The sequence below is a fragment of the Anthonomus grandis genome, chromosome 20 (assembly GCF_022605725.1).
Source record: "Anthonomus grandis grandis chromosome 20, icAntGran1.3, whole genome shotgun sequence".
Classification (NCBI taxonomy): Eukaryota; Metazoa; Arthropoda; class Insecta; order Coleoptera; family Curculionidae; genus Anthonomus; species Anthonomus grandis.
The window spans coordinates 840,951-852,984 of record NC_065565.1 but is presented as its reverse complement, the minus strand read 5'-3'; the positions used below and the strand labels follow the sequence as shown (position 1 = coordinate 852,984).

The window sequence follows — 12,034 nt, the reverse complement described above, 5'->3', positions numbered from 1 at the left end:
CAGGTGTAGATATAGGACATTTTGCCTCAGATACTTTTTGTGGTGTTCTTTCAGGGGAAACTGCAGCAGTGGAAGGAGATTCAACAACAATATCATTAGTATTAGTGCTTTGTGGGATAATACCGGATGTTAAGGCTAGTTTATCTTGATGTATAAGAACTCCACTAGATGGATTGAGAATCACTTGTTCCAGTAATGTTTCCAAAGTATTTGATTCTGCAAAAAAAAAATGCTTTTAAAATATAAACAATTTAAATTTTAACAAGTAATGTTTAGGATTTTCAAAATAAGTAGAAAATTGTGAGTCAATTGTTGTGTGTTCTTTATAAAATTTCAGAATAAACACTTACCCTCAGTTTGATCATTATTTGGTAAAAATAAAATGGGAATAGCATCAGCTTTTATAAGAGAGTTTCTTCTACTTCCAATAAAAAGACTTTCAGGACCAAAGTGTTTGTGGCACACACGGTATGAGCTTCTCACCCTTTCTATTGATTTTCCTTGCAAATCAGTTCTTCCAATTTTGACTAGCCAAAGATTGTGTAATTGAAATAAATTTCTGGTAAATATACTTTTAATTTAAATATACTACTTTCTAAATTACTTAAAATAATTTCTTTAATTATTTAGAATGGGAAGCAAATCTTTTCTTTTCAGTTTTAGACAAAAAATAAAACCAAGGGTGTGATGAACTTTAAACTATTGAAGGTGACTGACACAGAGAAATGTCATGATCCTTTTTTTGCCACCAACTTGAGATTTGAATCTAGGAATATTTTCATTTGTAAATAAACAGGCAAAAAAGGACCAAGATTTTTTTTAAGCCTTCTTTTTTTATTTATTTAAACCAGATAAGAAAAAAATGTCTCAAGATACATCTTTTGTTCTAATTTATTGGTTTTAATCAAACTCATGTAATTTTAACCTAACTATGTCTTCCTCAGAACTAAAAATCAATGACAAACAAGTTGATAATATCCTGTTTTCAGATTGGAATATACCCAACATTGGAATATATATGTATACTGGGTGTCTGCAGGATCACTTTCACTCCAGGTTTTGTCTAGTTCTGTTTTTTCTTAATTTGGTACACAGTGTAGGTTTGTAAAATAGCATCTTTAGACATACCTATCTGTTTACACTTTTTGTTTACTCACACCTACGACTACCAACATTTTAAAAAGCACACAGCCTTTTAAAATATCTTTTTTTTAATATTTAAGTTTTAAATAGTGGAATAAATTAAGATTGTCAAACTCAGCCCAAAAGTGTTCAGTTTTTACCTTAAACATCTTTAAAAAAATAATGCATTATTTTTATAAGCACTTAAATAAGAAATTCCTAATAAAAAAAGAAGATTTTAATGGTAAAACGAACAGTTAGGGCAATGATGGAACTTTTCATTGAAAAATAATTAATTATTTTTGTAAAAAGTTGTAAAAAAATAATAGAACTGCCACTTGAAATTTCAAAAGATATTGTAGTTCTTGGATAAACGAGAAGTTTTCATGTTTTTAAACTCTGACAGATGTGTCAAAGTACATAAGATATATTCTAAACCTTGTACCAAAATTTAATTTAAAATAAATCAAACCAAAACTAAACAAATGCCAGTGCAAAAGCAAATACGTAGACATTCAGTACATTTAAAAATAATAAAAATGACAGGAATGGTTTTTGGGACATTCCAAAAGTAGCAGAATATATTAAAGAGATCGTGGTGTCTGACCAGGTAACCAGGGGCCAGGTAACCAGGAAACCAAGGAAAAATAATAGAAAAAGAAACATAAGAGAACACAAACAGGAGCGAACAACCAAATTCTCAACTCAAGTACCTCCAGTTTCTGAGGAAAAATTATGCTTCAACACAAAGGAAGTCCTCTTTGATGCAACCTTTACCCGAGTAGCAAAGTAATAAAGTAAAAATAGTAATAAGTATAAAGTAAAGTCCCAAAAACCTTTCCTGTCTTTACATTATTATCCGCATTAACCTTCCTTTCAAACTTTACTACTCGGGTAGAGGTTAAATAAACTCTGAGCTCTGAGGGCACCGAGATTTTTTTCCAGAATTTTTTCATAAAACTAATATTAAAAATAGTGAAACACCGTTTTATTAACTTTTACCTTTATTTTTTTAAGTCTAAAAGTTAAAAGAGTGTTACATTAAAGAATCTCTGAGCTCTGAGGGCACCTTAAAGTCTTACATTACTGAAACTCCGAGACCACCTGTAGGGCTTTTAAACAAGCTAGATTAGGGTTCATCTGTTTGGGGACTAGCAAAGGGATTAGTGAAATTTTCAAGGAGTTTTCTAGTTACTTTTATAGGTCCTACTACTTAACCAAAGTATTTTAGGTGCGCTCAGAGTTTCCTTAACATATGACTTAACTTAAAGTTACACTCCTTATTGTATTAGGTGAATTATATGTATACCGTAAAGACTTAAGCCCTAAGGAAATGGTAAAGGCTCTGAGGGTCCCTTTTAGCCTCTGACCCTGTGTTTTTATAAATAAGGTTTTTCTATTGTAAAATTTTGAATTTCAGAGGCCAAGATATTTTGGTTGAGTAGTAGTACCTTATTGATTTTAAGCATAGTTATTAACAAATAGTTGTCTAGGTATTATTATTATTCTATAATAATCAATTACATGGAAAAACTTACCAATACATCCTTGAGGAACAAATGTTTGGCTCTCTTTGTTGGTGTTTTTACACCCAGGAACACAACAATAATACACCATTTTTTCGAAGTTCAGTTTTTCTATAGAAATATATAGATAAATGTTTTTAAAAACTCACAAAAAAAGTAAAAATATCGATAAAAGCTCACTAAACACAGGTATAAACAAAAACGTAAAACGTAATGGCGCCACTTTAACTTGTCACGTCACAATCGGGAGCGTTCGCGGCATCTCGGCCTTCCTCGTGTCGAAATAACGCTGGTGGCGCCCCACTGCGACCTGTATACTGCTACAAAAAGAACTGTCATTTCCATAAGAGTTTCCACAAGGATCTACGGGCCGAGCTGTCAATTTCGATTTCACGCCTTTCCGCCGGCGGAACGAAGTTTTCAAACCGGCGCGGTAGTGGTTTGCAACTTACAATACATCCCACATGTTTCTTTGGCTTTGGCCTTGACTCTTGTCTTATATTTTTGTTGGTTATTGTTATAATTTAATAAATTATTAATTATAATTATACCAGTCAGTTATTACAAAGTGTTCTTTGACTGTGGTTTATACTGTTTCTTTTATTGTATTCGTTGTGTTTGTGTTTGCTTGCTGATTGTTGTTTGAAGTATGAATCACTGTACAGAGTGTGACATATACTTTTCTAGAACTTCAAATTTAACATCACATGTAAAAAGGAACATCCAGGTAAAAATTATATTTATTTCTAATAAATGTGTAATTTATACTTAATACAATAAATTATTTAGATATGCTTCATGTGCTGCTACCAAAAAAAGTTCAAAAAACTCAGTCTTCTGTGCTTTGCTTAGAATGTAATAAGAACTTTACAAGTCTGGGAAATCTTAGGCTCCATCTAAAAAGGCAGCTTGCAGGTAAAACTGAATCACACATCATAATAATTCAATGAAATAAATTACAGCATCATATTTTTTCTTTTTATACTTAGATAAATTGGACGAAATAGCTCCTATAAAGAAGAAAACTTATGTATGTCCCTGCTGAGAGCATTTTCAAACTTTAAAAATCTTTGTCTGTCATAAAAAAACCCATAAAATTCTAAAGGAATTAAAATGCCCATTATGTCCATATACTGGTTCTAATCGAGCAAAATTAATATTACACTATGGGAGTATTGGATATAATGGAATTTTAGGAGGGATGGCGAGTCAAACAAAAACATAGTATTAAGAAACACTTCTAGTTTATTAAACATCTAAGATGAACTTAATTTATACTTATTACATACCTTAATTATTATTTAGCACAGAGCATCAAAACAACAAAAGAACCAAAGCCACACACCCACTATATCATTGTCAATTACCACCCTCGCAGCTGTTCAGCATAAGATCAGCCCAATTCACATCTGCAACCATCGCCACGGCATACGTTGTATTAATAAGCCCAATCAATAGGTGGCGCTACCTGAATAAAGTATGTGCAAAGCACTTTATTTCTGACACTCCCTCCCTTTGCGCATACTTCATTTACAAACAAAACAAACAAAAAAAAAAAAAAACTCATATCTACAATCGATATACGATTATGAACACATAACATTTAACATATAAAAATAAAAAATAACTCTATCGTCTACTGCGCTACTTCTGCTTGGGAGTTAGTTCACTGATCTGTAAACATAATATATAAAAAAAATATCACATAATTTGAACTTCAAAGAAATCTATATTATTCATCAATCTATTTAAACTTCTAAATTGAATAATTTATTTCGTAATTTAATATGAGAAGTTGATGCTAAAGGCTTTGTCATGATATCAGCTATGTTTTCTTTAGTTGATATCCATTCAACATTTATTTTACCCTGCAAGACACAAGATTTTACATAGTCACCATGGGTCTCAGCCATTGGTGGTTTTCGACCTGTCTTTTCACGTTTTTCCAGGTTTGACTTAATATTTTCAACATCATCGTCAAAATCTTTAAGTTTGTGACTACCTTGCTTCTTAGTGCAGTCTCCAGCTGACTTGTTGTCACACCAAATAGTGATTGGATAATTAGTTCTACCTGTCATGTCTCTAACAGCTTTGTCTAAAGAAATAACTTCTCTACAAGCTTCACTCATAGAAAGATATTCTGCCTGACATGTAGAAGTAGTAGGTGAAGATTGTTTGTGACTTCTCCAAGCTACTGTATCACCATAAAGTTGGATTACATATCCACTTGTTGATGCTGAATTTTCCTGATCTCTAAAGCTAGCGTCTGTCATAGCTTCTAACTTATCAAAATTACTAGTATATTTTAAGCCTAAGTTAGTTGTTCCTCTAAGATATCGGAAAATTCTTTTAATTCTGTCCAATCTTCCTCTGTTGGCTGGTTTTGTTTTCTAGACAATACATTCACAGAATACGCTATATCGGGCCTTGTAGCTCCTGCTAGATACAACAAGCTGCCTATAGCTTCTCTGTAGGGTATATTTGTTAAAACATACTTATTTTCCTCTACTTCGTTTTCTCTACCTCTAAGGTTTCTGTTTTTGACTTGTCTAGTTATCATAGGTGTGTCTTGCGCATTACATGTCTTCATATTGAACCTCTCTAAAATCTTCTCTGTATATTCAGATTGGGTAATCATCATTTCTTTCTTTTCTCTATTTCTTTTGATCTTTAAACCCAGAAAAGTTTCTGGTTCACCCAAATCTTTCATCTCAAAGGTGTTATTGAAATGAGTAGTAATCTCTTGTAGCTTTTCAGGATCGTTACTCGCAGTGATCATATCATCAACATATAATATAACGAAAGCAACCTTTCCATCTTTTCTCCAAGTAAACAAACAAGGTTAATTTATGTCGTTTTCAAGACTTAATTTGACTGCTTCTTCTGAGAATCTTTCATACCATCTTTTTGGACTAATTTTTAATCCATACAAGGCTTTGTTAAGTTTCCATACTTTTGTCTTTTTAACTTCTAAGTTACATACATAACCTTCAGGAATTTCCATATAAATGGGATCTTTTAGTTCACCATTTAAGAAGGCAGTTTTAACATCAGATTGTTTTGCATCTAGATTTTCTTTATTAATTATTGATAAAGCTGACCTTACTAATGGAAGTCCTGATACAGGTGCATATGTTTCTGAAATTTCATAATCATTTTTATCTTGAAATCCTTTGATAACTAATCTACCTTTGTATATAACATTTCCCTCTTTGCCCGTCTTTTTAAGAAAAACCCATCTAGAATCTAAAACTTTTATGTTTTCAGGTCGATCAACAATCTCAAAGACATTATTACTTTCTATAGATCTTATTTCTTCTTTTGTTGCTGCGTTCCATTCAACTCTCTCCTCACTTGACATTGCTTCATTATAATTTTGAGGGTCTTTGTTGATTGAAGCTAGCATGGCATGTCTTATTTCATCATCTACTTTAAATGTTTCTACCTCTTTAGTTATTGTGGCATATACAAAGTTATCATCTTTGTTGGATTTTGCTTTTCTTAAAGAGATTCTCATTTTCTTTGAAGAAACCTCATTTTGTGCATTAACTTCTAAATTATGCTTGTTAGGTCTACCTCTTTTAGCCTTTTTGTTTGATAAACTCTTGTCAGTATTTTCTGATTCTTCCTCAACATCTAACTCAGCCTCTTTTCCATCTACATCTAACTTGTCTCCTTCTTCTACTTCTATAACTTCAGTATTTTTAGTTGTACTCACATCTTTGTATACTAATTGTTCATTAAACCTTACATGCCTCGAGTTTAGAAATTTGCCAGAACTTGGTTCCCACAGGGTGTATCCTGTTCGTGAGTAACCAACTAATATTGCTTTTATGGCTTTCTCAGAAAACTTTGTTTCAACCATAGGAAGTTTTGCATAAGCTAAACAACCAAATCTTTTTATTTTGTCAAAGTGTGTATTGAGTTTCGGGTTGAGTTTATTTATTGGTGGTTCAAATTTGTTGGTTTTATGTGGTGTTCTGTTATACATATTAGAGTATACAGTTGTATATTATACAGCTGTTTCAGCGGCAAGGATCCAAAATGTTTTTGGCAATCCTGAGTCAATTAACAAGGCTGTTATTTTGTGCTGTATAGTTTTATTAAATCGTTCTGCAACCCCATTTAACTCTGGTGTATATGGAGGTGCATAATCTCCCTCTATAGATTCTTTTTTCATTACATCTGTAAACTCACCACCAACAAACTCTTTTGCATTATCTGTTCTTATATAACAAACCTTTTCATTTGTATCTCTTAAATTTCTAACTGTTTTAATAAACTCTTCTAACTTACTTCCTGCTTCATTTTTATTTTTAATGGAATATATTTTAGCAAACCTCGAATAATCATCTATAAATACTATCGTATACTGAAAACTACCTGGGAACGAAGTTATTTTAAATTTTCCCATAGTATCTACATGAATAGTATGTAATGGTCTATCTGCTCGTACTCTATTTTCTTTAAAAGGTAATTTTTCCATTTTAGCTAAAATACATGTTTCACATTGTAAAATATTTTCATCAAATTTTATATTTTTCAACATTTCGTTAGACTTCTTTAATTCTTTTAAATAATTCAAACTAGGATGCCCTAATCTTATGTGCCATAACATGCCTTCATCTAATTTTAATGTTTTGTTAACATGTTGTGTCTTCCACTCAGTAGATTTAATATTATTAAATTCTTCTATGGCATTAGTTGAATTTAAATCTAAAACCTTTCTATTCAATATGTGTTCATCTAACATGAAATCTGTGCATTTATCTATTTTGTTGCTGTTTACATCGTCCTCTATGAGTTTCTCTTTTTGAATCTCCCTCCCAATCTCAGACGAATTTAAATTTAAGGAATCTCGATTTTCTCCCTCCGTCTTTTGCACTTGTGCATCATCTATATCATTTAAAATTGTATGAGATTGTTCAGGAAACTCATCTAGAGACACAATTTCAGCAATACATGAGTATGTTGTATAATCAGATATTGCATCGTCTATATTAGATTTTACCTCTAAAGTTATGAGCCAATTTGGTTTAACATATTTACCTGTTAGATATTTTTCACCAGTTTCTTTCTCAAACATTTCTAACTTATCATCATCTAAATATATGCCTAAACCTGCATCAGCGAAACGTCTTAAAGATATTAAATTATTAGCTATGTTTTCAGCCGACAATACATTCGTTAATTTTATTACACTTAATTTTGATTTTAAATACAAGTCACCTTTGCCATCTATCTCTATATCAGCTGATTTATTTTTATTTGCACTTTTTATTACCTCACCTGTACAATGTTCAAAATTACTTAAAATTAAGCTTTTGTTAATAATATGCTCAGTTGCTCCTGAGTCCGCAATAAATGTAATGTTGTTAGTGTTATCATTAATAGTTAAATGTGTACCTGTGTTGTTTGCGTTTGGTATCTTGTCCCCTTCTTTTTGCTTTATCTTCAAGTTCCCTCGACCTCTAAAATTTCCTCTAGCTCTGCCTCTAAAGTTTCCTCGGAACGTAGCTCTACCATTGCCTCTAACTCTACCTCTATCAGTTGTGAAGTTTTGCTTCTTCATCAATCCTCTATTGGACGTACCAGCATTAAATTGAAAACATGTTTTTCCATTATGATTTGTTATCTGTTTGCATTTATAACAAAACCATTGGTTAGTGTCTTTCAATGGGCAATCATTTTGAAAATGATAATTTTTATTACATCTGAAGCATTTTAATTCATTTTCTTTGTCAGATTTAAATCGTTTTGCTTGATGTACTACTACATCTTGCTGATAATTTTTATTACTTCCAGACTTTCTTTCTGCTTCTAGTTCCAATAAAGTGGCTTTTAACTCTTCTAAAGTCATGTTTTTCTTTGTGACTCTTCTATATGTTACATCAGATGCCCTGATCTCTGGAACTGCATCACAAACAGCTTGATAAAAAGCAGACCTCTTTTCTTCATCTTCTAGAGGGACAGCATTTACACAAGCTTCATATTCAGTTATAATGCTATTAAATTTATTACAAAATTCTTCTACTTTCTCATTTTTCTGCAATCTTATACTGTATAATTTTGCTCTGACTGATGAATGTGTTACATTTTTCTCAACACGTTTAGATTCTTTTAGCATTTCAATAATTTCTTTGGAATCTTGTGTATTAAGAATCTTCTTGTAGTACTTATCATCTATATGACCAGTAATAATTTCTCTTACTATTTGTTTCCTCTTCAGAGAAGTTTGTTCATCTATATTAACTGGACCTTCTACAGTTCCATCTATTACATCTAACAACTCTTTAGAATTCAAATCTGATTTAAGTTTATCAAACCAGATATTTATGTCACCCTTTTGAGTTAAAATGTAATTTCTTTTAACATGATAATTTTGCGACTTTTTATTTGAATCTAAAGTTTCCTTTAATGTTGTTAATGATTGACTTAAGACTTTTGTGACATCTAGTTGTGTAATATTTTGGTCAAGAACTTCATCAGTCACTTGTGGTCGGATTTCTTCTACTCTAGATGAACTCTCCATACGGCTCTGTCCTCTATTTGTTATTCTGAATCTTTCGGCTTCTAGAAAATTTTCTGAAACCATCCGGACATGCTCCATCAAGATTTTCATTGATTCTATACTTTTATTTTGTAACTCTAAGTTCTGCCTTTGCATTTGCAGCAACTTAAACATTTCTGAGCTGGTAGAACTTCTATGTAGAGTCTCTGTAGCCTCTTGGTCTGCAGTTGACTCTGTTGTGGCTGTTGATGTTGTGGCTACGGTGGTTGTATTAGTAGCGATTGACATGACAGAGCTTACAGACACTCCTTGCTCTAAAAAGGACAGTAAACAATTTCATCTATAAAGTTTGGATTTCATACAAACATATGAATTAAATTCATATCCATACGTCTATTAAATTGTTTACTCATCAAAAAAAAAAATTTTACCTGCATTTATTTGGCCAACTGTCAGGTTTATTGGAGTATCAGTTTGAATTACCTCATTGCCATCGAGTGTTGGTTGCTCTGCATTTCCACTCATGATTTATTCTTTCTTTTTTTTTTTTTTCCTCTTATCTTCTACAATCTAAGAAAAAAAAATACCAAACTTATTTTGAGGTAATTATTTCTCATCCGTTATGATCGCACAGCAAGTCATAAAAGATTTGAAATCAGTCGTTATTTTTACGTACACTAATATGCAACACGCACACCTTCTTACCCAGTAACGTAGCACAGCATACGAAACATTTGAAAAAGGCCGTACGGGCACATGTAATACATTAGCTGAACGCTCGAAATAACAACTGTGTAATCGAATCAAAGCTACTTTCTGTACCACAGATTTCACCATGAAAACGATTATTTTTATTTATTCATTTTACAATAACTATCCATTTACATACTCATGTCATACTTTAAAAAAATATATAACTAAATATGCAATGCTCAATACTCTATTTGTAAAATAAAATTAAAACTTTTGTTTCATTTTTTTAAAATACTAGATATAGTTTTTAAATTGCGTTTACTTCGAACAATTTACTATCTAAACTTCTTGAAACATCTACCACAGCCATCTTTATTTTAATTTAGTAGTAAAGGGGCTGTGCATCTACATCTACAAGTCTATACACATAATAGTATGTGGTAAGTTTTATTTACTTCAACCAATCGATATCTAAACTTCTACTTCTAAAAACATCTATGGATATAGTATGTAAATTGTATTTACATCTAACAATTTACATCCCAATTTCTATAAGCCACTTAATAAAATAAACTATATCTTTTGCATGTCAATTCATCAACAATTTTTGTTTTTATTAAAACATTATTTTAATCATTTCTTCTTAAAGATTTTGAAAATTCTCTCTTTTGTGCAACCCACTATCGTTATTTTACTTTATTGATACATAAAGTAAAACTAAACCACCAATTAACGATAGAATATGAGAATTTTTTTTTTAACTGTCTGCAAAAACATCTATGTTTCACAACTATGTTTTTAACCTCACACTTTTCTTGGAGAACTTATGTTCTATTTTTAGACATAAAAAAAATAACTTTTTATTCTAAAAACTATAAATTTTCGTCTAACCTTCTAGAATAGGTATGAACTATGTTTAACTCTGCCCATCCTTTTTTTTCTTTAATTTAAAAAAAAATATTTTCAGTCCTAAGCGTGGTCTGAGGCCCATAACCTATTGGATATAATGGAATTTTAGGACGGATGGCGAGTCAAACAAAAACATAGTATTAAGAAACACTTCTAGTTTATTAAACATCTAAGATGAACTTAATTTATACTTATTACATACCTTAATTATTATTTAGCACAGAGCATCAAAACAACAAAAGAACCAAAGCCACACACCCACTATATCATTGTCAATTACCACCCTCGCAGCTGTTCAGCATAAGATCAGCCCAATTCACATCTGCAACCATCGCCACGGCATACGTTGTATTAATAAGCCCAATCAATAGGTGGCGCTACCTGAATAAAGTATGTGCAAAGCACTTTATTTCTGACAGGGAGTGATCATTTTTTCAATATTAAGAGTGAATGTATTAAATTTGATACATTTGAGGATTTTCAATCTTGGAAATGGAAAGTGGAGGAAGAATCATATTCATCATTTGTGAAAATGTATGGTTCAAAAAAAGCCACTGATTACACCACATCAAACTATAATTGTCATAGGTCGGGTGAGTTGCAATTTATTTTGAAATCAAGAGTCAATGTGTTAATTTAAATTTGTTTTTTTTTCAGGTACCTATAAGAAAAGGGGGAAGAACATGAGAAATCTTAAAACGCAAGGAACAAATAAAATTGAAGGATATTGTCCTGCAAGAATGAGTGTTAAAATAATGAAAGATAAAAAATGTGTAGTTAACTTCTGCAAGAGCCATATAGGACATAAACAAGAACAAGATATAGGTCACCTGTTCCTATCAAAATTGCAAAAGCAAAATTTGGCAGCAAAGATAGCCGCAAAAATTTCATTTCAAGTAATTCTGGATGAAGTGAGAGACTCCGTGTGTAATTCTCATTTAGAGCGTATGAACTTGCTCACAAAAAAGGACCTTTACAATCTTGAGCAGTGTTTTAATTTGAGTGGCTCGTCAGTACGACATGCAAATGATGCAATAAGTGCATGGGTCAGTGAGATGAAAAGTTCAGGATGTGTGCTTTTCTATAAACCACAGGACACTTTATGTGAAGAGTATCCTGAACTAAAATATGAGGACTTTTTTTTTAATTATAATGACAGATGGACGAAAGGATCTCTTACTACGATTTGGGGAAGATTGTATTTGTATAGATGGAACGCACGGACTAAATGCTTATGGATTTGAGTTGCACACCATCCTTGTCCTGGATGATT

General features: G+C 31.7%; 1 long non-coding RNA gene across 1 annotated transcript; it reads right to left on the bottom strand.

Annotated features, from left to right (window-relative positions):
* Positions 1 to 9,157: 9,157 nt before the first annotated feature.
* On the bottom strand, positions 9,158 to 11,172 carry LOC126747830 (uncharacterized). The gene is made up of 3 exons (XR_007664428.1): positions 10,964 to 11,172; positions 9,591 to 9,729; positions 9,158 to 9,473 (listed from the first exon to the last, which is right to left on the bottom strand). It is a non-coding gene; the product is annotated as an uncharacterized LOC126747830 (long non-coding RNA).
* Between the last annotated feature and the right edge of the window lie 862 nt (positions 11,173 to 12,034).